Genomic DNA, 21,383 nt, shown 5'->3' on the forward strand with positions numbered 1-21,383 from the left:
AATTGCGTCTTAGCCGTCCTCCCACCGATGAACCCCTGTAATCTTGGCATGAGAAGGATGGGACGAGCCTGCAGGATGAGGCTAATTAGAGGTCATTATCACGCTAATGACTTTACGGCACAATAAAACAGCCTCGCAAAACTGTGCAAAAATCACAGGTTAAACCCGACGGCACTTGTGTCCTTTGATTTTCTTTTCTTTCTTTTTCAACACAGCTAAGTGCAGTCACTCATTCTGGTAAATTTATGTTAATGTTTCCAGGACACAGCTCTTTCATTTCCTCGTCAGGCTCAGCCTCGGCACTAAACGTGGGAACATCATGTTGTCGTCCTCATCAGAGATACCATCAATTAATCTCTGACCCTTCTTCTGCAAATCTGACAGCAGACACACACACACAGATGAGGAGAAGGCAAAGCATTTATTTGGTTATATTTGAGGCAATAAGACAGTCTGGGTCATGATGAAAGAATAAATGAAAGGAAAATGGTTAAAAAATGTTTGCCTCACAGCCAAACAACATATGAGCTCTGAAGGTCCCCAGACAGACTAAAAAGATTAATTTACTGCGTGAATAGCTACTGTATAGTCACAGATGTGGAAACAATCTTGTTTTATTCCATGCATTCAGTTGCAGTAACAACTGAAGGAGGTTAACCCCTCCTGGCCGCCTGTGACGCAACTTATGACTTAATGGAGAAGAGCGACTACTGGGATTGAACAGTTGAGCACCAGAGAATCAGAAAAACACACTCTTGTTACTCTCTCATTTTGACAAAACAACAAACATAATCATCGACCGACTTGGCAGAGTAAGGTGCTACTTCAACTGCTGAGAGAGATCAGTTAGCTCGATGACCGCCAAATATCAAGTCACTGGCCCATCACTGCCTCCTGTGTGAGCTGTCTCGGGAGATCCAGCTGCGTTCAGAGCTGTAATGTTGCAAAAAAGCTTGAATTTACAGTCTTGATTCGCATGTGCACAAAGTCATTAGAGGCTACATTATAGAAAGTATAGGTGTGTTGTGTTTCATATGAGTGAGCCGACAAGTAAAAATATTTATTCCTGCCTCATAATATATCAGACTTTGATCCTTTGTCCGTCTGCTCATCCCCGTGTCCCAGGCAACTTGTTTTTTTTAAAAAGGTCCCACCCATTTTATTGTTCTATAGATTATTTGGTGTTTTGTTTTTAAGTTACAAAAAAATATCACTCTACGCAGACTGTAACATCAACAAAATATATTACTTTGAAATGAAGGTAACTAGTGATTTTCAAAGTAACTTGCCCAACACTGATGAGAAAGAAAAGGATCACAGTTTGCCCGTGGGACCGAACAAATTCTGTGTCATCCTCATGACTCACAAGTGGTTTGAAAGGTAAATTGACTGTTATTATATCAACGCAACGTCTGTCAGCATTCTCTAATAGCTGACGCTGGTGTCAAGGGCTATTCTGCCTTTGTCATCCGCTCATTCTAAGCAATAAACGCACTCAAACACCGATTGAGGAGCCACTGGCAGCTAATTGATTTTTGTAATGACGAACGTGACGCATGAAGGGGAAAAACAGGAAGGCAATCTTGTCCGCAGATAAAAGGAAAAGGAGTCAGACATCTATTGTGAGCAGGTTTGTTGACGTTTTAGATGCCTGTATTGATTAATGTGTGTTTAGTTAATTTCAGTTAATTGAGCTCAGTGTGGGCATGCTAACATTCTGCATGGTAGCATGCTAACATTTGGCAATTAGCCCTAAACTAAAAGTACAGCTGAGGCTCATGGCTGATGTCTTTAGCTTTGCTGGCATCATAAACCGTATTATAAGAGGAACTGAAATGCTGATCTGATAGTGGTGCTCGAGGTCTGTCTGTATAAACTCACTGCAACTCATCCAACTCTTGAGATATTTGAGTCTGGGGCGAAGTGGTGACCTGACAAATGGACGCTGCCACACCGCTACCCTGGTTTACTGATCTAACACAATGTAATCAAAGTGAAAGGTGAGTCATAAAAGAGGGGAGGACCATGATGTGCATGAGTGTGTGTGCGATCACCCTTGGGAACAATGTGTGTTGAGTTGCTGGAGTGAAAACATGTCACACATGTTTTATTCTGTGACATTTTATATCTCTCTCACCCATTTTATTTAAGGTTGGATGTGCTGTGTTAAAGCACGTTATATAACACTCACTTTATTGGTGCGCAACTGAAAAAAACTGTGCGACAGGGAAACAGTTTTTCTCCCTTAAAGCACACTCCGGAAGTGTTGATTACTAATCTTAGGCTGCTAAACTGTGTGACTGGGAGGTGTTTCTTTATTTTTTCTGCCTCACCCTCACTTCTAGTTCCTCTTTTCTGCTGCCAGGAGACACACAGTTCAGCACTTATCAGATACCACCCAGAGGAAAAGGCAAATTGAGGTTACATAACCATTTTTCGCAGGGCCTGGGTTAGCATGGGTGCTGCGGTCGCTGCCGTATCCGCCGGTGGAAATATGTCAAGCTGCAGACATGCACAGCAGACGCACAGATACCAGACACTTAAACATACTAAAACATTCTGAATACTTCTCCTCCTGTTATTCTTTACCTGATAATTGAATGCTTGAGGAATTTCTAACACATTATCAATATTGAATGATTAGTATATTAATGCCAAGCATCATGGTCAACGGACATTAGCATAATATAAATTGTTTCACACACTCTTTATATTATATGTATTTGGACTATTTGAACTTGTCTCGAACACCCACACAGAGGTTCTAAAATGTTTGATAACTTTTAACTGCTAATTCTATCTGTATAAACGTGTATAAAGCAGAGTTTCTCAGCCGTTGGGTGATATCACTAACATCTTTCTTTCATTCAGGTGAGCCTGCAATCGTCCCATTGTTTAAGACTTGTTGTCTTTCTTTGTTTTGGGCTGTTTTTCCAAACTCCCTAAAAGCCTAATTGCAGGGGATTCAGATCACCTGTGTGCAGGGTGGAGAGAATGACTCCTGATGTCTGTAGTTTGTGACAGCTTTTGTTGTCCATGTTCAACGGATACACCTTTCTCTCTGAAAAAGTAAAGAAAATACAGGATTACACCTCCGTTTCACTGGAAAACACCTCGAGTGATGTCACATTGAATAGGTATAACTTCCTCAGGTTCACAGTAAAAAAAAACAAAAAAAGTTCTGGTAAATTCATCTACTCTCTGACAAAGCAAATGTAAAACTGGCAATTAAAATTCAGCTAGACAACAGTGTGTGTGTGTGTGTGTGCATGCCTTAAGTCAGCATCCTGTCACAGACCCAGATCTTTAAAATAATCCTAAAACACTTTAAACCAAAATGAAATAAACCTTAAATAATTTTGCGCTGTTAAAATATTGTGCAAATTTAAAATGCGTGTGCTGCACTTAAACTGTGCCTCGGCTATTTATACGCTCTTTCCGTAGCCCGTGTTGTGTAACAGTGTGACCATATGGATGGAATTTTCACATAAAACATTCACTCACAGCCATTAAATACAAATCAATGACTGTATGAAGTGTACCCCCGCCACCCTTCCCCCCAAAACCCCCACCACACCGAGCATGTACACATGGCCTCTTCCCACGGCTCCGCACTACGGAGACATGAATGAGGTCAGTGACTTGCCGCTATTGCTCGGCTTGGGTCAGTCACCCGTGTTTTGTTAAACATTGTATGGATCCAAGTCTTTCATGTAACGATGAGTGATAACAGACAGGCCAATGCATCACAAGGCTCACAGACAGATTGGGAATGTTCACCACGTTGCGTGTACCCAACATTTCCCATCAAAGTGAGAACACCGCATGTACGGCATATTTAGGGATGTTTGAGCGTTTGATGTGTGACATGCGGAACAGCCGGACTCTCTGCTCTTCACCCAGAATAAACATGTCGGCTCACTGGCAGGTTGGTGCCTGGTGAAGAAGAAGAAACGGTGCAACCGCAGTAATACGCTGACCTCAGGACACAAAACTGGGCAACACAACTCCATAAAAATGACTGCAATTAAATGAAGTCTAATGCTCTTAATTATCGTATTGAAAGAGCACCAAAGATTTGTGTGAACTACATCCATTCTCTGCTTGTATGGGCAGATCTCCATGTGTACTTACCTTTCTCACTGGGTTGCCACAGATCCCAGTATCCACAATTGCTTTCACCTGATCACTGGGGTTGGTCAAGCTGATTCCCCTTTTGCGTCAACATGTTCCTCATCATTATATTCTTATTGAGTGTGTCACATATTGCAGTAAAACCACCACCTCTCTGCGTCATGTCAGTCTTCCCTGACACTTAATCGACCACTTGAAGAGCTCCTCTCTTGTCGCTTCCACGGTCAGAGCCCGGGTTCAGAGAGCGCTGTTTCCGCTCAGCTGATGAAGATTTAATGTGTTTCTCAAGGATACTTCAACTGAATGGAGTTTATGCACGAGGACAGATTGGTCTTGCTCCCGTTGAACATCTTCTTCTTCTCTCTCTTTCTATTTTTTTTTTTTTTTTTATCATCTTTGATATTTCATCAAAGTACCATAAGTGATATACTGTGTCTAACACGAGGACAGAGTATTGAAAGGATTTTAAAGAAGCTGAGACATGAGTGCCCAGGTACACACACTGTTCAAGTTGTTAACTATATGGAGGGCCATGAATGTGGGTCTAATATAATAAGACAAACTGTCTGCAGCCATGCTGGCAGCTCTTTGAGGCGGTGAGGCAGTGTCTTGGCATCAACTTCAACTTCAGCTTTATTTATTTATGTAGCACCTTTCATACAGGAATGCAGCCCAAAGTGCTTCACATATATATATTATATAAAGCTAAGAGTCAGGACATAAAAACTGAGAACTGAGTGACAGAAAAATAAATAACATAAAAAAGATTTTTTAAAAACAAACTAAATGATGAGGCACCCTAATTAAAAGCAAAAAGATGCCAGATGTTTAAAAATCTCCACAGAGGTCATGCTTACAATGACACTGTTAACATGCTGGTGTTTGGCTAGCTTACATGTTTGTTAATTGTGTAATGCCAACAAATTCTTATCAGCACTTTATACAATATACATCTGAGGTCAATGCTTGAAACTATGGGAAAAACTGACCTGGTGATGGCACAAGAGGAAAAGTCAGCTCAGCTCATAATAATCCCTCCTATAGTTAAGAAAAATACCTATAGCGAAGCAAAGACGTGGACTGATCGACAGGCCGACATTGCTATTGTGAGATTAAAAATAACAAGTAACGTCTAGTTATGCGTTTTCCAAACCAATATCAGGCCATAATGAACAGATAAACACAGTATGTCACAAGTTTACTTGACAACCAGGAAGCATCAGGTTATGACATGACAGACGGGAACCACTGGGAAACTGAGCTGTACAGGTGTGTGGTAATATGTCATTATTCTGAAAACCCCACCGAAAAATATCCCAATGGACTGAAAGCCCCTTACTCCGAAAACACAGATTGCACTGATATTCTGAAAATTCACACTTTGTAGTTTATCGACTTGTGTACGTACGTAAATTAACTTTAACCCAAAACGTGATCTTTTCCTCAGCCTTCAGAACAATGTGCAATCCCCTGATGTACAGGGCCGACTGCAAAAAAGAAGCTAAGAAAATGTTTGTCTGAGTTCACATCATACGTCTTCATAATCCTGCGCGGTCTTCGACATTTTCTGCGATACTCCTCCACCGGTTGCATCATAAACTTTGCATTCTTGGATGTGAAAATCACCTCAACAGCAATGAAATCTAACAATGTATATTCATCTCAAAATCTCTTCTTGAGGGACTTCCTGTTTCAAAGGCAGACCATAACAACATCCCTCTGTATACTGACACAGTTTGTACCATTTGATTCCTGTTTGTAAGCTTCTCATTTCCTTATTTTTGCATTACTGCTGCCACAGTTTGTGCACGACTAATCATACTCTGATCTCCTATCCAGCCCCACAAATGTTCCCTGGTCAGAAAAAGCAGAAGTGAAAATCCTGGAAAAGCATGTGTTGCTAGAGTATGCATGCAAGTGCTGTATGGGTGCGTGTGAAAAACAGTGATAGTTGGAGAGAGAATGATACACAAAAGAAAAGAATGGATACCACGTCAGGTTTTGGCACTCAGAGGCACCAACACATACACATATTTGTTCCTGTAATCCCTGGGGAAGGGGAGGAATACTTGCTGTTCATACAGTGATGGCTTGCTGTTCGCTGACACAACTTCAATCTGTGTTTCACCCTCTTTTTGTGTTCCTCTGTACCAGTGCAGCTGCTGGTTTGTACACTGACCACAGCACTGATTGTTCTCCTTGTTTGGAGAGAGATAGGGTGCAGCCGGAGCCACGCATTAAACTTTGACTGTAGCCAACAGCTTGGGTAATTGGAAACCTCATTTAGCAGAATGGTGACATACAACTCTGACGTGCCTCGGAAATATTCACACATGGGCACGCATCTGCCAAGACACACACACAGTTGTAAATCCACCCACGAGGATCACAGGCCCTGCTATGTTCAGTCTGGTCAATGGCTGTGTGGAAGTGCACTGACCAAGATCCAGGAGGAGGTTTCAAAACGTAACTTCTTGTCAGTCAGTCATGCCTATTCTTTGAACATATAGTAGTATGTAATTACAGTTCCTCTACCAGTGAATAAGCAAGCAAGGAAAACTTTTATGTTGCGTACTTCTACTCCACTGCATCCCTGAGGCAAATATTGTCCTGTTACTCCCCAACATTTGTCTGCTGTCGTGTCGTGTATGTGTATGCTAACCACTTCACGTCGGACTGCTTCAGTAACGAGGGTCAGTACAAACCTGGTTTTGCCTCGACACTGACCCTTGTAAAAGTATCAGTCCCAACCATACCAGGCCCAGCAACTGCCTCCAAGCCACAGGTGAGTGTCGCCGCGGTTTGATAGTATTTACAGTCGCCTACGAGTATGGTGAAGTCAGCTGGAAACTGGCTAACTGGTTAGCTCCACTTCAGTCTGCTATGCAATGGCGTTTGAAGCGAGTTTAATGTTAATGATATTACGAGGGAGCTCGGTTGTCACGGTAAAAAGTCTGGAAACGTGCAGACTGGAGACAGAGACGATGCTATAACTGTAACAACACATAGAACAAACTAACATTATTCTCTTCTTCAGGAGCCTCTCCTTCTGGGTCTGATTCTGGGTCAAACTGGTTCAGTTGAACAAATAGCGATACATGCATATTGAATACAGTGTTGTTGGACCTCTGACAGCTGTGTGAAATTGATGAAAAACAGTACAATATGGGACCTTTAATGTTACTGCTAACTGCTGATATCTATCTAATGTTTTATTTTTCACAATCATTGTAAAATACCAGTCTAAATGTCTGTGTACACAGATGTTGCCCCTTCTGTTAAAAAAACACATTTGTATGTATGCAATGTCTTACAAACACTTCGATAAAGTCAGCTTTTCTCCACAACCCCCTCCCTGAATAACTACTGAGTACAAGGGAAGCTGTAGATTAAATGCTCATTTCAGCTCATCCTGCTGACCTCAGAGGAAAAAAAAGTTAATTTACGCAAAGAGAAATCCCTCGGCAGTCTCTTCAGACAAGGACAAACAAAGTGAGCTTCTACTAATTAAAAAAAAAAGAAAAAGATCCCTCTGACCTTCTTCCACAGGTTCAGATTGGCAGGAAGGGAAAAAAAACTGGTTCTGTCTGGTCTTGCAAGGAACAATGGAGCCCTTTGATTTTACTCATTGAGAGATAGACTATCATTCTTTACAGCACACTGATCAATATTGCTCTATGAGACGGAGCTTTAATACAACTCCTAGCCACGTATCAGATACTGTGGCCTTTCATCCTCCCTAAAAACTCATCTCTCCTCATTACAGAGAGAGCGTGCGTGAGTTTGGACCTTTTAGTGATTAGTCAGAGCATTGATATTAATTTTTAAATGGGCCCTAAGAGCTGCACTGCAAATGTTCAGCTACAGTAATCTTTAGGATTTAGAATCAAATGCCACATGAGTTTGTATCAACACATGTTGTACAAATGTATTCATATTTCATGAAAATTTTCCAAAGTCAGTGCTTCTTTTACGTAGACTTATTTGAGCAAAACACTCAAAATTAAGTTGTTTTTTTTTAACTATACAGATTTCAAAAGCACCTACAATATAGTTATGTAAAATGATATGACTGTAATCTTCTGTGGTTTTGTCAAATAAAATAAAGGGTAGACGTGACAAAAAAGAAAAACCTAGTTTGCCATTGTTGATTTCTTATTACACTCTGACACCAATAATATCGATACTACCAAGGCTAATGCTGAAAAGTTTGAATAGTAGGACAGTTGCCCAAATTAGCTTTTCCTAGAGAGCCACGGTTCATTAAGCAAGTTCTTCAGGTGCATGCTTCTCACGAAAGAACACACTATCTAAGTATGCCATGTACACGCAATTGTCACTCAATGACTGTGGGTGACACCAACGCCCACAAATGTATGGAATTTTGGAACTGCACAGAGCTGTACTCGTGAGCTCAGATGTTCAAGTTTCTATATTTAGGTTGGATGCAAGCAGTGTTTAACAAGTGTGTATACTCAGGGGTAAGCTTTAATGCATTTAAATCTATACATATATACTTTTTAAGGCCATGATTACAAAGTTTCTTCAACAAGATGGGCAAAAAAGGTGTGTGCATGACGTCTGCCCATCTGTGTGATCACAGCAGGTTCACTGTGCAGTGCAGTTAAGTTCAGACTGCTATGTAAAAGTAAAAGCGGGTCAGTAAGAGAAAGGACAACAGACCTTCTAATGTCCTTTGTCTTACTGACAATGATTTGATAATGTTGGTTTTCATCATGTAACATTTTACATACCCTATACTGTAGTTCCCTACAGAAGCCAAGCAGTTGTGCTTTCAATTATTACTTCATGCTGATATCTTGGGATCACAAGTTAATAATTTGGTCAACTCAAGAAAGTTTTTTAGAGAAAACAAAAGGCCATTTCTTGAGCTAACGAGATCATTTATTACGAGATAATAACTTTTGTTATCATGGGAAATGAGTGTCTGGTGCATCGATAAACACCAGACTGTGACTGTCAGGGACGATTCATAACTGAAGTTATAGCACTTAAGTGTTGACTAAGGTGTACTAGTCTGTGAAGTTGTAGCGGGGCTAGCATTATAAGTAAAACGAGGAAACAACCTTTGGTTTTCGTGCAATAACAAGTTAATTATCTCATCATCTTAAGATGACAAAATGATTTACTAATGAACTTGAAACAAGGGCATTAAAAGATCATTGCAAGCACAACAGACTCGCGTCCAATTGTTCACTTAATCTGAATATCTTGCCGTGTTTAAAGACAAGTTCATTAAGAAATATAACTTTGCTGTAATTAACCCTATTTTGGGCCAAATGACCTACTTCCTACTTATCGAAAGGCCGTAATGATTACACAGCTCATGTTTTGTCTGTCACACTGACATTCTTTTTTCTGTCTGGTGTGCCTGTCTGTCAGTGAGTACATGGCATAGTTGTGAGTAGCTGCACAGGTTAGTGTTAAACAGCCTTTGAAATGTGTTGGGAATGTCCGACCAGATAGTCTGTTGTAGATATAAGTGATAACGGTGGTTTCTCTTCCAAACCATGGTGGTAAGACGGTAACAGGGTCTGCACAAATATGTATTTAAGACTGTGAGAATAGTGGTCACCCCATTGTTGACCCTATCATTTTCTCATCAATTTTTCCATAACCTTATTTCCTTTAGGCCACAGTCAGTTCCTCTACCCACCCTCTTCTCTTGTTTTCTAGCTCTCACCACTCACACCCTCGACCAGGTCACGGTTCCTGTCCGGTCCGACATTGTGAATGGGGAAATACAAGACATGAACTACACATGACTGGGTCAAAAAAAGTAAGTGCATGAGATGGACAAGGCAGATAGTACTGACAATACTTAAACTCCAAAATAATCTTTTCTGGTTTTGACAGTTAAAGCAGCTTTTTTGTTGCGTCTGCACACTCAGGAAAGCTAGGATCATGATCATTGGTTGATCCAGGCCAAAGTGTGTTTACGCCTTTACTCCAGTTTTTCAGAGGTCTAATTGCTGCCTCGGGCATCATCAGCCCGACCGAACAAATTAGCAATTCAAAATGTGCGAACCTGATGTCCTGATGCCGCAGAACAGAACTCCTGGGTTCTTGGAAACCTGTGAATTAGGAGCCATCGCCAGATGTACTGCATCCAGGCCCGGTCCCATCATACTAATTTAAAATAAGGATAATGCACGTAATCAATTTGTCACAGTTACAGACGGGGTCTCACACATCGTGGAGCAAGACGGTGAAAAAGCAAAGCTCATAATTAACTGATGATAATCAATTATCCTCGAGCTGTAACATGACATCAAATGTATTGAATTACAAGAGCAGTTATTGTTTTGACAATTTCACGCTCAAGGAGAAGCATGTACAAAGGAAACTAAAGGAGAACATTGCCTTAATACATTGTTTATTCAAAGCCTATATGATAACATCACTTTCCCTAAGTGAAAACAGGCCACACAGACACTGTGATATGCATCGCACTTCCTATGTTTTTCTGTAGTAATACAGAGACTGTGATCCTCTTCCTCTTACGCAGTTACAGGCTTTCATCAAGTCCTGACTATGAACCATTACTACATTTCACCCCTGCGCCCTATATCAATCATATTTTCAACTCAACCGATAAAGACTTATTGAATGGATGTATGGATCGGGGGAAACGGCTTATCCTGAACAATTTGTTTCATATGTCATTAACCTTTTCACTTGTTTCGCAGCAAATGTCACAGCAAGGTGATTGGCAATTATGCAGTAAACAGTTGGTCAATACCTGTGATGACTGATAGCACCTGAACTTTCTCCCATAAGAAGAAATTATTTCAAGTCCAGATGACCGGAAGCGTGTTAAAGCCCTTAAGATATCATGCTGAATGTGGGTAGATATGGTGACGCTTTTAGGCAGGAAATTTGTGTTGTATGGTGCATGTAAGTAGTATTATCTTACACTAAAAAAATATTGTTGTTAACATGTAAATTGTTAAAATTACAAAACTTTCTAAGGTGTACAAACATAAGGCTTTGACATGTTTAAATGATTTACTGCTTTGATACCATTTAAAGGGGCTCAATGTAACACTTTGTAGCAGTTAATGTGTATTTTTTGTCTTGGCTCCTGACATTGTACAAGCTTGCAGATGTTTAGTTTAAGGCAGAGAGCAGCAGTAGCTAAAGTGAGTTCCACAGAGCACCTTTAATGAAGAATAACATCAAGCTGACAGGACTAACGGTGCAATCATTTGTTGTCATATTTGTCAAATCTCTCTCAGGGTGATGAGCAGCGGCAGCATGAGCCGTCTGATTGCTGATGTCATCGTTCCATTGAAACCCCAGCTGCCGCCTTCCACCTCTGCCACTTCAAACGACTGAGGCAGCATTTAACTCTTTGCACAATTCAGTTAGTTTCTAAAAGTAGAGAAGAAGCTTTCTGGTTTCTTGTCTTAGTTATAATTGCCGATTTGTAATATATGTTTGAATATATGTTGTGCGTTGGAGCAGTAATAGCAGCAGTTCAGCAGGAATGGGAAGGCATTTTTCTCATGTTACAGATTTTTTTCAGTTAAAGGCATGTCATTTATTTCACTTTTCCTTTTCAATGGGGAAATGTTGCACTTAGTGTTGTTGGGACGATGTTCATCTCTGGTGTTGTTAATAATGAAACTGCTGCTTTGAACTTCGAATCATACTGTGCAGCGACCATTTGAGAGTCGTTGGAGTGGGCGAGTCGCACAGCAGGGTATTGTCTAGGTTGTTGTCTAGACAAGACTGAGAACATAACAACCTTCTTACTTCCTATGACACAACAGTCTAAATGTATGTGACATGAATGGATGCCAAGAGATTACACAGATACATGGTCACAGAAACAATAATGTTGAATTTGGTCATTTTCTACGTATCTTCAATACTTTCAAACAACCCTAAATTCTTAATGAGCTAAAAAGCTTGAAGCATATTCTCACCTTTGCTGTGGGGTTCATCAAATCTAATCAACCAATTACTATGACTATAGTCACTTCCCCTCCACCTGTCAAGTTTGCATTCTAGCACAACATATCTATTTTCAATGCTAACCGTGGCACATTTGACCCTCAAAATTACTTGTGATTTATAAACAATGGGTCAATGATTTAAGATTCATTTTTAGAAAGATGTTAGCTTCTGTGGCGGGCTAATTATTTAACATTAAGTCAGTGAGTTGGACACAAGTATCACTTATTAGAGCCTCATCCACATTGCTTTGATTTATTGAGAAATCCCAATTTTTACAGCCTAGCTGCAGTTGCTAAGCTATGATTCAGTTCTTTGGCTTTAGCAGTCTATCAGTTATGAGACCTATTGGCAATAACTACAGGTAATGAGAGAGCATCTGACAGAGAAATCCTCCTCTCATCCTGGTCTCCTCTGTCACTCTCTTGCCCCTATCCTTTTATCCCATGAGGGCCAAGAGGAAACACGCCCACAAGCCTCAGCGGATGGAAATAACCTTTCCAGATTGTCCCCACTGGAGATATAATTATCACAACAGGCCTGGCAGTGGAAGCGCTCCACTGGCCCCTGAATACCTTGCCAGGTCCCTCTGTGACGCTGGTTTCCCATGGCCGCCCATCATAACCGGAACATACAAACCTTGAACAGGAAAGAAATGAAATGAGGTTCCTGCCTCACATACACTCTTATGGTCAACCTACATGATGGCAAAAGAACAATTTTTGTCTCTGATTAGGGCCCGGCAAAAGTACTGAATCACTTTGTTCCACTTGTTTTGCTTGGTGCTGACTCACCACTCTGACTCTGATCAGTCTTTTACTTGGCAGAGGAAAAAAGAAAAACAGTGAGATCTGTGCTCGTCCACTGAACCCTGGATCTGGAGGTGAACATTTGGTGAGAGCAATGTGCCAAGCAGCAAGAAGGAAGCATGACAAGCACGCATAAAGATGCTAGCAGATGGGTGGGCAGCTTTTAATCAACTCTTATGGTCACAGGGGCCAAAATGAGCTTTGTTGTGGGAATCACATGGATAGTGAGTCCGAGTGAAGGGTGAATGGGTCTTTTTCTTTCGCTGAGGAGAGAAAAAAGTTCTGTCAATTTGAAAAACAGTAAGAGACTGAGAGAGGAAAAGAGATGCAGGGGGCATATGCTGAGCATTCATTTCCTGGAGGCAGAGTGAGTGATGCACCAACTGGCTGGTTTAAAGGAAGGACAGCTTCTGTGTTGGGGCATTCATGGGAATTCAGATAAACCCTGTGCTAAAGAGAGGTCAGATGATGCTTGTTACTGTTCAGTGAAGCTCATAAGACCTATGGATAAGACCCACTGCACTTGTGCTATGCACCAACACAGAAAAAGTTGTTCTTTACAGCCCAGCGGAGGAAACTGCAACACTGGAACGAAACTGCAACACAAAGAAGCTTTTCATTTCTCTCATAAAAAATAATGTCGAGGTTTGCATGTCCTCTTGTTGCAGGCTTTCAATCCATGCTTTTATGCAGCCATGGCAGACACCATATGACTTAACACATCCACAATACGTACAGAGGGCACCAGGGGGGTGCATCAAAAGAGAAAGTGTGTATTCAGCGTCCGTGATCACATGGTGTTGCAGAGGGAAAGGGATGAAATTCAAGGCCAGGCTTAAGATAAGTGCCGCATGTGACGTTACCAGAGTGGTGTGAGACTTTAATTTATATTCACAGACACACAAGAGTGTCTGTGTGTGTGCCAGCTAATGCAAACTGGACACACATGCTTGGGTCTTGCTGGGTGCTGGCATGTCAATGTCTCTGCATGCCTTCATCTGAGTGGTGTATGCCACCTTATCTCTCTGTCGCTGGGCACATGATGCTGGTTCGTCATGAGCAGACAGCATTTGCATTTCGATGAGACGAAACCTTGTACCCCTGAGTGTTCCTGATAGTTGGCAGTTCAGACCAGGACAGCACAGGGCCAAAATTACTTCCAGACAGTCCTACTATTTATACCTTAGGCTACTTCCCTCCTTATCACATGACAGCATGAAGAAGTTACAATTACTTTAGTTTAAAATGAGAACATACAGTACTTAGTGGATGCATGTATCCTATTTTACAGTGTTTCTGCAGTTTTTGCACTTTGAAGAGCAGAAATGGTCATTCAGTAGAAGTTTTATCCAAACAGTATAAGAGTAATTATGTAAAACAGGATAATAGATCATTAATAATAGAGAATTACACAAAGGTTTCAGTCGAGGTTTCAGTGATGGAAAAAGGGACAACAGCGAGACCCTCAGTGATGGAAATGTTTTTTATCCTTTATGAATACATTTCTCAAACCAATTCATGAGTTCAGGGTCCTTATTTATCAACTGACAACAAAAGCAAGAGGTGGAAAAACCGCAAATAGAACTGTCTTTTCACAGAAATGTTTGGCACTGATGCAGCAAAATGACGTCAGCTCACGGTTGTGGGCCTAGTTTTCATTTTCCCTCACTGTGATGCTGTAAAAATAACCTTAAAGAAAGACAAAAAGTTTAACTCGTTGTCTCACAACCGCAAGCAGCATTTGTCACAATATGCTTTTCCACAGCACAAATGATCCAACTTCGGCCCTCTTGCGTCAGTGTGCTATTGACACAAATATATTTTTCAGTCATCACCTCTGTCTGAAGGCTCCACTCCAGTTTTTATGACCTGGAACACTATGTGAGCAGCCAGCGGGTAGGAATAGAAAGGTGTGAACAGGTCTGGCTGGTCTGATGAGTTCCTGCTGTCTGAAACTGAACTTGAACAGCTACAACAAAGCTCCCAGGTAACGTACACCTCTGAAAACATTCACGTGCACACTTGACAATGGCGCTATGTGTGGATCATGTGCTGGTGAATGTACTGTGGCATGTGCTGCATGTAGACTACAATCGAAAATCAATGTATTTTAAATGAGAGGACACTCAAATTCAAAAAATATCCGGAGACCTGAAGGTGCGACTTTGAGTTTAAAGGAGAGCTGCATTGCGAGGCTGCTTTTAATGAGGCCAACTATAAACACATGCCTGAGTGAAGCTCTCAGAATTGGAGAGCGCTCTGGTAATTGCGTTACAGAGATGCTCTCCAAACATATGCTATCTTACTTCCTGCAGGTGTCAAGCAAGGCAGCCTTAAATTACTCACACTCCTATTTCACATCATTTTTTTTTTTTTCTTTCAATAACAAGCCGAGCCGAGAAGTTCACCGAGGGAGAACCAAGAGAAACAGTGTCGGGAAAACTTAGTGCGAGAAAGTTGTCCTAATAGACGTGTTCATCTCGAGATACAAAGATACGAGTCATGAAAAGAAAGTTACTTTAATGTGGGTGTTTTATTCTGTAACACGCTGTGTGCTCCCTGGTGTTTCAAATGGATGTTTAATGAGGGGAGGCAGCCCCTGACTATACTGCGCTCATTATTTTTGACACAGTACAACAGTTAAGTAATGAGAGCAAACACAGATAACTTCTTTCAGGGGTTAATAGAACAAAGCTGTGTGAGGTGACCAGACGGCAGAGTTTCAATTATTTTTGACTCATGCATGGGAGGATTCTGAGTAAATACAGCGCACACTGAGACAAACTCATAATACTGCATACAGTCATATATTGTCGCAAATGAAGAGGTTCCAAAATGAGTGCTGATCCAGTCTGTCTGACTATAAAAACCTCATACAACCTATTTCTTTACATTGATTTGCTCATTTGGTTGTAGCTGAGGGTGACTCACTCTTTTCTTTTTCTCTCACCTTTATTGCTGCTCTGCCTGGTTGCCATGCCCACATAGATCCATACAGAGAGCAGAGAGTTTGGAAAACATCAGCTCTGGCCATGGTGGTCTTTCACTTGGTGTGGAGGGGGGGTGCTTAAAGTTCTAAATGACAACAAAAGAGCAACAACAAATATCTAGATGTGTAGCATTGTGCAGTATGCTTCAGAAAAGCAGATCACTGTGTAACATTTCAGTCACATCGCAACATCACTGTTTTTTAATCATTTCAATGACAATCATTTTGGACCTGACAAAATACTTTGATTACTTTGATTTTAAATTATTGATTCACAATCATGATAATGTCTTCAGGGAACAGATATACTTTCATTCTGCACATTTCTAGAAGCTCTGTGGATGTACTATTTTTATGAATATGTTATCAATATGATCTTTAACATTGCGTGGGGTGAGACTTAAAAACGATAACATCAAGCCATAACCACATCACTGACACCACTGATGCAGTTCAAACGCAACTTCTGCAGAGCTTGGGTGGCCCCCACATGATCTTCGACACAAAGACCTATGTACCGACGCTTCTTCCTGGAGTGGATAGTCCAGTGAGCTGGCTTTCTTTATTCTGGAAATCAAAAGCGTCATTGGGGCCACAGCCTTGACAAAGACGCTCTATTCATCCAACAGATAGGAGGCTCACTGTCCTCCCATGCACTCTGCCTTGCTTTGTTAAAACTGTGATAGACGTCCGTTACAAACTAACAAAGACGCATCAACCCCCAAATCTAGATTTAGAACATCTTTGGTTGAGCGTTGAACTGCCTCTCCGTCAGTTTTGTGTGTTTGAGTTCGGTATTGAGGACGGACGCGCTAAATGTTTTTGGCAACCAGTGGACTGAACATATCTGTTTGCAACTAATGAACGGCAGTCGCTAACTCCAACAGTTAATGAGGCTCATGCACTGCATTATAAATGGATGAGGGTAATGTTTTACACATAGCTGCATTATTATTGATCCCACTGCCTCTCTTGTAGAGACCCACTCTAAGATTGGTCTCCCACGTCCAAGTCATAAAAACAGCCTCTGATTGGCTGATAGACTCAAGTTTGGAATTGCCAGTGGGTGGCGAACAGTCATGCTAACAACAACGGATGTTTTCAACACGGAAAATGTATAAATATTAACAGAAGAAGACAAAAAGACTGCAGTTCGTGTCTGCATTTGAAAGCTGCTCAGAGGAATAGGATCACATCTGAGCCCCTCACTGGCACAATGGTATCCTTCTGGACAAAAAGAAAAGCAAGTCACCAACAGCATGTTGTATATGACATATTTTTATATAGTATATGACACAGTGGACCCAAGGCGATGAGGTCGGGTGGTAACATGCTGGTTAACACTGTAAATTCAACAAACCAGAAACCAAACCAAATGGAAGACATAAACATGAAGTAGCATGTGTTTTGGGGCTGCGTTTAAAACACAATATTGTGAATCATAAACTAGTTCATTTTATTTTCCCATTCATATTATTGTCCTTCCTGTGTGAATTGAACTTTCAGCCAGTGCTTGTGAAGTGTGAACTTGCTCACCACTGTTCACAGTAAAGGTCTTCCAGAAATGTCTCCAATTACTGCTATACTCCTAATTTAGACTGGGCCACACACACCAAAAGGAATCCGATTAATGAAGACAGCAGACTATGGGCTCTGCAGCATCTGATAAGTTGAGTGTTTATACCAAAGGCAGATTATTTTTATCATACAAAAGTCTGGTCTACATCTAGTGCTTCGTGGTGCCACTTTAAAACATTGCATAACACACAATTCTCTACAGAACAGACGTCAGTAGAACTCAGACAAAGCGGGGAAAATGGGACCTTAACAGAAAGGCCACGTTTCAGTGTTTTTCCATGAATAGCGAGCAGAGTAACGTAGGAGTATTAACAAGATTTCAAACGACAGCAACACCTACATTTATTGTCTGTGTTTGACTCTATATCCCTGGGTGTCACCATCCAGTACTGAGCTGCTGATTCACTGCTGCTGTTGTTTTCGCTGAGGGACACGGCGGTTCATGTATAACATCATTTCCGTTCACGACAACCACATGTCATGACACTGCTAACCTGAAGAGGATGTGGACTGTGATTGGTTTTAAAAACTGAGGATTACAAAGAGAACCAGCGGACTGGATAAATTAAATATTGCCGCTAACGTTAACACTGATTGTGTTAAAAATTCATCAAGGCAGACGTTGGGTTGTTAATAAAAACCTAACTCCTACAACATAGCAACATTGTGTGGCTGCACACGGTATTTCGCTGAAAGACACGAGGGCTTGTGTACATCACCCCCACTCAAGACACAGGCATGAGATAAAAGCAAGCCAGGCGCGATACAGTGAGGGACAGAGATGTTCTGTTTCATGGTTCAGATAAGCAGAGCCATGAGTTATTAACAATGAGGAGCTGTTTCATTATCCTGCCTGTCACTTTACATCAAATATGATCAACGTGACCTTCCCGCTCGGAACAAGTTTGTGCTGAGAGCGCTGTGGTATGTGCAGCTGCGTACCACTTAATGAAAGTGCACTGAAACATTTTGTACTCTTATGCTGCTGATTCTCAGATAAATGCCAACTTACTGAACGTCTTTTTTATTTTAATTTTTTTTTAACGTCATGGAATTTAAAATTGTTATTTTAGCCAGTTATTTTAGGTTTGTTTTTTTTTTTTAATCTCGGCATAATTTCTCTCTTATTGGTCCAGTTCGTCGATAATGATTGGAGCGAAGTGACAGCCAAACTGAAATCTTCTTTAATGAGCATCTGGCATTGCATTTTATGAAGTTGTTTCAACTCATTCGGTGTTGGTATGTAGACATTATATCATCGCCCAGTTTTCACAAGAATATTTCTCACTGAAGTGGTGAAGTATGCTAACATCAGAGAGCAGCATTGGAAAACAGGTGTGACCTCAGAACAGAGTTGTTAGCTTGAATCGTGTGGGGTAAGCCATGATGAAATTCAAGGGTGGCATGTTGTCATGGCAGAAAAGGTACCAAAATGTCTACGGAAACTTACTTTAAAGTGTAATGGCCCACATACCAGCTGTCCATCTGCTAGCTCAGTACATCGTAACAATCATAAACTCACCTAAATGACATTCAGTACACTTTTTTTAATGTCCTGTTGACCTTTTAAAGGCCTGTGAAGAAGAAAACTACAAGCCACTCTGCACATTCCATAGTCCAACATACTCCAACTGTAAATCTAATTCTGAAAACTGCTCTTTTTAAGCTGCATTTATTGTGTGTGTGTGGGTAAAAGTTATCTTAGATCAGGACTATTAGCCTGTTGTTAGCTTACCAATAATCAATTAGCTGTCAATTTATCTAACCTTTTCCTTGCCTGAATGGCTGAATAGGTACGCCTGTAAGTGAAATTTAAACTCAGCACAACATGGTAGCTAAAGTTAACAGCTAACTTAGTAGTGCCTTACCTTATGAGAACTGTTCGCTTAGGAGTAGTAATTGCCACCATAACATGCCTCCACTGCAGAGATAATAAAGTAATACACAGAAAAAAGGCTAGCAAAATTCAAGCCATAAACAGTAATCGCTGTACTTTGTAAAAGAAGTGTTTTTCTTTTAACATCTGCCGCTAATTATGGCCACTGCTTTGGCTAATTCCTGCGCAGCTGACAATGACAAAGGCAGCTTCTATGATAAGAGAAGTTAGCTGAGTTTCCATCCAAACATTGTTGTCGCTGTAAGAAACTGCACCACAATTGAAGAGAACTGAAACTGACACACAGGCCAAACTTTTAAACTGCTGAATGTTTTTTTTTTGTTTGTTTTTTTTTTAAATAATTCTATTATTCAGCTTCTGCTAGCTGTTACCAGGTCACCCAACATAAAATGTATGAAAATGTACACACTATGTAAGCTACCGCAAACCTTTTTTAATTGATAAACAAGATGCTTACATTAACATTTTTAAACATATTCTAAACATATTTATTGCTCATGTTATACATACAGTAGGTTTATTTAAAATTACAGTAGTAACATATCCAAGAGAGGGGCATTAAGAGGCAATAAAGCATCTCTGTATCTTTCAAACCCCCCTCAGTTCAGGGAAAATGGCTCCCAAGCCTTGAATGAAAGAGCTCAGCTTTTGCACCCGTTTTCTGTGCCAAGATCGTGAGTGATAAATAATGCACCTTTTAAATTCTGAATTTAACTGAAAGATGCATTTGCAGAATCTGTACCATTAGCGTTGTGTTCCGGAAGAGGGCTGATATAATTATAGAATATGATTGCTCTCCATCTCCACCATCATCTCTGACGTGTTGTTTACGAAATACAAATCAAAGGGATAATAGACTAGCACCCACCTGCTCACTCACCTGCATATAAATGGGAATATTTAGCAAAGAAAAAAAACTGAATCCCAAAGAACCTGTGAGTGGGAGGGAAGACAAAGAGGGAGAACGTTCCAGGCCCTTTCTCTCCGCTCCCCGCTACAGCACATCTAGGCCTAAGTAATGACGTTCGACTGAGACCAAGACTGAGCAGAGTTTAGAATTTAAAACAGTTGAAGCCAATACCCCGAGTCCTACTTGAACGTTATTCTGTGTCTGACACTTAGAAACACACGGATATGACACCGTGTCTGTTTTTCTGCCTGGATGCGGGCTGCGGCAAATATTATAGTAAATTACTGCTGATATCTGATGCTTTTTGTTTCTGAAGCACAAATTACACGTGATGTAAGCCTCTCCCCGACACCGGTTGCTATAGCAGCAAGATCACGGACAAACATGTAGGGCAGACTTTGTCCCTCCAAAAAAACGCATGTGTTCTCGTCAAACAACACATCACCTACCAAACAAAACAAACATCAAATACACACGATTCCACTTTAATTGTACAACTCTTGAAAACATGTTGTTTTGATTAACATTTCAGATTAAAAAAAAGATTTGTTTTGACATGTCAAAAGATTTTTAAAGAAGATATAGAGATTTGGTTTCACAAAAAACATAACGACAACACACACCAACAACCAGATTACCTAAATGCGTAATTTTACCGTAATGCTTCAGTAGTAAAAAAAAAAATGTTCTTTTCTTTGTTTTTGCACTGGATGACAAGTTACAGGCAAGTTACTTTATTTGGTATGCCTTGACCTCTAAATGTCAAAATATGTTGACTGGAAATCCAGTTCTGTGGGGGTTGACGGAGTTTAGGTGCTTTAAGACATTTACTGCCCACTCATTCAGTCGTGGGGCTGATGTTAGCAGTTCCATTAGCTCACTGACGTTAGGGCCCGGGTTGCCGGAAACCAAAACCCATCAAGAAAACCGTCCTGTTTTTCCTGGTGTCGAAACGGCAGCTATTGTCATGTTGTCCTCATGTCAAAATGTGATTACAGAGTATAAAATAAAAATGTGATTTGTAGTTAATGGGTTTCAGCACAAAACCACAAGTCAAAGACATGCACACATTTTCCATGGGTGTGA

At 40.8% G+C, this 21,383-nt stretch overlaps 1 long non-coding RNA gene across 3 annotated transcripts; it reads right to left on the reverse strand.

The window, feature by feature from the left end:
- Positions 1-2,974: 2,974 nt before the first annotated feature.
- On the reverse strand, positions 2,975-19,632 carry LOC119007841. 3 transcript variants are annotated; one of them, XR_005071245.1, is made up of 3 exons: positions 19,359-19,632; positions 15,874-15,998; positions 2,975-3,061 (listed from the first exon to the last, which is right to left on the reverse strand). It is a non-coding gene; the product is annotated as an uncharacterized LOC119007841 (long non-coding RNA). The 3 variants fall into 3 exon arrangements; XR_005071246.1 differs by lacking the exon at positions 2,975-3,061 and adding an exon at positions 12,545-12,753; XR_005071247.1 differs by lacking the exon at positions 2,975-3,061 and adding an exon at positions 13,073-13,186.
- Positions 19,633-21,383: the final 1,751 nt, after the last annotated feature.

Source organism: Acanthopagrus latus, chromosome 18, assembly GCF_904848185.1.
Source record: "Acanthopagrus latus isolate v.2019 chromosome 18, fAcaLat1.1, whole genome shotgun sequence".
Taxonomy (NCBI): domain Eukaryota; kingdom Metazoa; phylum Chordata; class Actinopteri; order Spariformes; family Sparidae; genus Acanthopagrus; species Acanthopagrus latus.